The sequence below is a fragment of the Scylla paramamosain genome, chromosome 15 (assembly GCF_035594125.1).
Source record: "Scylla paramamosain isolate STU-SP2022 chromosome 15, ASM3559412v1, whole genome shotgun sequence".
NCBI lineage: Eukaryota > Metazoa > Arthropoda > Malacostraca > Decapoda > Portunidae > Scylla > Scylla paramamosain.
This window is the reverse complement of record NC_087165.1, coordinates 7,846,012-7,851,011: the sequence shown is the minus strand read 5'-3', so window position 1 is coordinate 7,851,011 and position 5,000 is coordinate 7,846,012.

The window sequence follows — 5,000 nt, the reverse complement described above, 5'->3', positions numbered from 1 at the left end:
AGCATAGCAGAAGGTTCCTCCCCACCCACCACTCCCTCCAGCTTGCGCTGGCATGGAAATAGTTGGGAAAAGTACCATGCAGTATGGAAAAACTGACATGGAAATTTTCATAGGAAAGGTTGAAAGGAAGTTCTGCTATTCACCCTACGGTGAACTCTATACGCCTATCTGAAAGTTAATACAATTTATAATAAAACTGGTGTCTGTAAAGTAAGAATTTATTAGTGAATTTAGTAGTTGTTCGGACAAGAAGAGAGCTTGTTGGGGATTTGTTTTTTTTTAAATATATGTCTATTTTATTTTTGAATGATTCAATAGAATCGCTGTTTACGATTTCTGCAGGAAGTTTATTCCATATATTTACTATACGATCAAAGGAAAAATGTTTTGCCTCGTGAGATTTAAAACGTTTGGGTATAATCTTGAATCCATTATTTCTTGTTAGGTTAGAATGATCAATGGTAAAATATTTCTTTCCATCAATGTTACTATATCCTTTGAAAATTCTGAACACTTCAATTAGGTCTCCTCTTATCCTGCGCTTTGTTAAACTAAATTCTTCCAGTCGTTCCTCATACGGCTTATTACGCAATCTTGGAATCATCTTTGCGACTCTGCGCTGTATCTTTTCTAGTTTTTTAGAGTTTTTTTTGTAATATGGTGACCAGAACTGTACACAGTATTCTAAATGGGGACGCACCAGTGAGTTATATAAGGCAAATATAACCTTTTCTGATTTAAATTCAAAGGTTCTTCCAATGAACCGTACTAATTTATTTGTCGTCTTTACTGTTTTTGTGCAGTGTTGACTCGACTTTAGGTCGTTTGACACAACGACACCAAGATCCTTTTTCTTTATCGGTGCTTGACAGTGGCATGTTATTCATTACATACCTCGCCTGAACATTGTTGCTTCCGAAAGGAGGAGGAGGAGGAGGAGGAGGAGGAAGAGGAGGAGGAGGAGGAGGAGGAGGAAGAGGAGGAAGTGTGTGTGTGTGTGTGTGTGTGTGTGTGTGTGTGTGTGTGTGTGTGTGTGTGTGTGTGTGTGTGTGTGTGTGTGTGTGTGTGTGTGTGTGTGTGTGTGTGTGTGTGTGTGTGTGTGTGTGTGTGTGTGTGTGTGTGTGTGTGTGTTACCTGAAGAATGAGAGGAGGAGGAGGAGGAGGAGGAGGAGGAGGAGGAGGAATACAAAGGAAAGCCAAACAGCAACAGACCTTTTAGTCCTTGCAAGGCTGTTTGGACGAGGAGGAGGAGGAAGAGGAGGAAGAATGGCAATAAACAACAGCAACAACAACAACAACAACAACAACAACAACAACAACAACAACAGAACACGAAAATTTATAAGAAAACAACTAAAAGATAAAAAAAACTGAAATCTTAATTGGAACAGTGGGTAATAAACAGAAAGCCAGTTAGTTCACAACAAGACTACAATAAGGCCAAAGAAGAGGAAGAGGAAGAGGAAGAGGAAGAGGAAGAGGTGGGAGAATTTGCACACTTGAGAAACAGGGTCAAGGTAAGACAGGAAATCAAGCAGGTAGACAGGAAAGAGGAAAAACAGTAAGGAGGGAAGGAAGGTATGAAGGAAGGAAGGGAAGAGAGAGGGAACGAAGGAAAGAAGGAAGGAAGGAAGGAAGGAAGGAAGGAAGGAAGGAAGGAAGGAAGGAAGGAAGGAAGGAAGGAAGGAAGGAAGGGAAGAATGGAAAGCAAGAGTCGAGACTAGCAAGGAAATATGTACAAAGGAAGGAAGGAAGGAAGGAAGGAAGGAAGGTAACTAAGAACGAGAGAGAGAGAGAGAGAGAGAGAGAGAGAGAGAGAGAGAGAGAGAGAGAGAGAGAGAGAGAGAGAGAGAGAGAGAGAGAGAGATACGAAAGGAAGAAGCATAAAACTAAAAAGAAAAGGAATGAAGAAGTCGAAGATGAGAAGAAGAAGAAGAAGAAGAAGAAGAAGAAGAAGAAGAAGAAGAAGAAGAAGAAGAAGAAGAAGAAGAAGACACATGAAAATAACTACATAAAGAAAAGACGATAAAATTAAAAGACAAGAAAAAACAAAACGAGAAAAAAAAAACCGGAAGACGAACAAGAACAAGAACAAGATCAAGATCAAGAATAAGAACAAGAAGAGGAAGAAGAGGAAGAGGAGGGCCTTACAGGTTCATGTAGGTGATCGGGAATCGAAGCCTTATTTGCATGCCATCAATTCTCCCAGGTAATCAACAGCCTACTCCTTCCCTTAGGCGGCTCAGCTTACCTGCACCAGTCACCTGTTACCTGTCACGCCGGGAGGGAGGTGGAGGGAGAAAGAGAGAGATAGAGTGGCTGCGAGAGAGGGAGAGGGAGAGAGAAGATGGAGTGGCTGAGAGAAACAAGAGAGTGAAAAGGGAGGGAGAAGGAGGGAGGTAAGATGGAGCTGCTGCGAGAGAGGGAGAAAAGATGGAATAGCTGAGGGGGACAAGGAAATGAAAAGGGAGAAGGAAGAGAAAGAGATGAAGGAGTAGAATAAGGGAAAGAAAGGGAGGGAAAGAAGCATAAAAGATGGACAGAGGGGAAGAGGAGGAAAGGGGAGGGAAAGGAATGGTGAGGCGGTGAGGGGAAGAACACGGTCTGGTATGGTGGAAAGGAAGGGAAAGGAAGGAAAGGAAAGAAAAAGGAACATTAAAAGAAGATAAGGAGATGAAGGGATGGTGAAGGGAGGGTAGGAAGCGATACAGTGACAGAAAGGGAGGAATAGAGGGACGGAAGAAAAGGGAGAAAAAGACAGGAAAGGAAGATAAAAGAAAGTTAGGAACTAGACATGAAATAACAGAAGGAAATGGGATGGAAAAGGAGAGGAAAAATAGGGAAAAAACGATAAGGGAACGAAAGGCTGAAAAAGGGAAGAGAGAGAGAGAGAGAGAGAGAGAGAGAGAGAGAGAGAGAGAGAGAGAGAGAGAGAGAGAGAGAGAGAGAGAGAAAGCAATACCCTACCCCTAAGAATCACAGCGGAACAGACTATCAAGCAGAGAGAGAGAGAGAGAGAGAGAGAGAGAGAGAGAGAGAGAGAGAGAGAGAGAGAGAGAGAGAGAGAGAGAGAGAGAGAGAGAGAGAGAGAGAGAGAGAGAGAGAGAGAGGCAGGGTCGATGCAGTAAACATTAGCTCGCCCACTGAAGGGAGAGAGGGAAGAGGTAGAGGAAGAGGTAGAGGAAGAAGAAGGATGAAGATGAACTGAAGAGGAGGAGGAGAAGGGGGAGGAATAGAGAGGAAGACAAAGGAAGACCAATCAGCAACTGACTTAGAGGTCCTTACTAGACTGTTTGGGTAACTATGCTATTTTAATGTGAAACCCGCAGTAAGATTTCAATGTAAATAATTTGTCTCTGTTTAAGTAATGGGTAGCCTTTTTAGAGAAGCATATAGGTTCGGTTGACACTTCGAAACAGTCACTCGATACAAAGTACAAATCCATGAAACCGATTCACGAAACATTAAGATATATAACGAAACAAGCATAAATAAACCGTGTGAACTGAATTTTAGAGACTATTTAAAGGTCTTATGAAGATATTGGCAAGATTCCCTATAATTCTTTTTCTTCTTCTTCTTCTTCTTCTTCTTCTCCTTTACCTTCTCCATCTCCTTTCAATTCTACTTTTTAAGGAACAAATAAATAAATAAATAAATGGCTGAATAAAAAAACATAGGTGAACAAAGAACTCGTGTTGAAGTTACGAACAAGTAATGGGTAATGGGGGAGAGGGGGCAGTGTACGGGTGATGGGTACTTACGCCACCTGTGGGTCTGGGACACGGCTGGGACACGTGACTACTGGTACTCACCTGTGGAATAGAAGAACAGGTGTTAATTACTGGGTGTAAGAGTAGCAGTAGTAGTAATAGAAGTAGTAGTAGTAGTAGTAGTAGTAGTAGTAGTAGTAGTAGTAGTAGTAGTAGTAGTAGTAGTAGTAGTAGTAGTAGTAGTAGCAGTTGTTGTTGTTGTTGTAATTAAAGAAATAATAAGTAATGCTTTCTGATTACAATATAGTGTGGTTCTGAGAGAGAGAGAGAGAGAGAGAGAGAGAGAGAGAGAGAGAGAGAGAGAGAGAGAGAGAGAGAGAGAGAGAGCTGATAAACCCCAACAACAAATATAACTTAACCTAAAACATTTTCATCGTCACCACCCCAATCACATCCTCCTCCTGCTCCTCCTCCTGCTCCTCCTCCTCCTCCTCCTTCACTATGCTGTATCTTCCCTTGCAAATAAGATACATTACCACAATACAAGTTTTACAGAGCAACAAGTCTCGTCCTTAAATTTTTCCTCCTCTTTTGTATTCCTTTTATGTCCCTCCTCCTTCACCACCACCACCACCACCCCCACAACCTCCTCCTCCTCCTCCTCCTCCTCCTCCTCCTATCCTTCACTTTGCTCTTCTGTAAATCCTAATCTAATTCAACCTTCCTTCCACACCTCTTCCCCTCTCACCCGAAAACCATGCCTCCTCCTCCTCCTCCCCCTCCTCCTCCTCCACTTCCTCTTCCTCCAGTCTGCGGGCGCCTCACGTACAGTTACCAAAATAAGGAGCAAATGTAATTACCCAAGTTTGGTTATTTCCACAAGTGACGAAGGGAGGAGGAGGAGGAGGAGGAGGAGGAGGAGGAGGAGGAGGAGGAGGAGGAGGAGGAGGAGGAGGAGGAGGAGGAGGAGGAGGAGGAGGAGGAGGAGGAACAGAAAATTAGCGGCATGAAATGATAATACATGGAGAGAGAGAGAGAGAGAGAGAGAGAGAGAGAGAGAGAGAGAGAGAGAGAGAGAGAGAGAGAGAGAGAGAGAGAGAGAGAGAGAGAGAGAGAGAGAGAGAGAGTACAAAGAACAGAAGAAAAAAAGAGAGAAATGGCTTAGGGACGGAGGGAGGGAGGGAGGGAGGGAGGAAGGGAGGGAGGAAATAATGTGCGTGCGTAAGGGAGAGGAAGAAGGAAAGGAGGAAGGGAGGAATGGTAAATAAATGGGAGGTGTCAATGGAA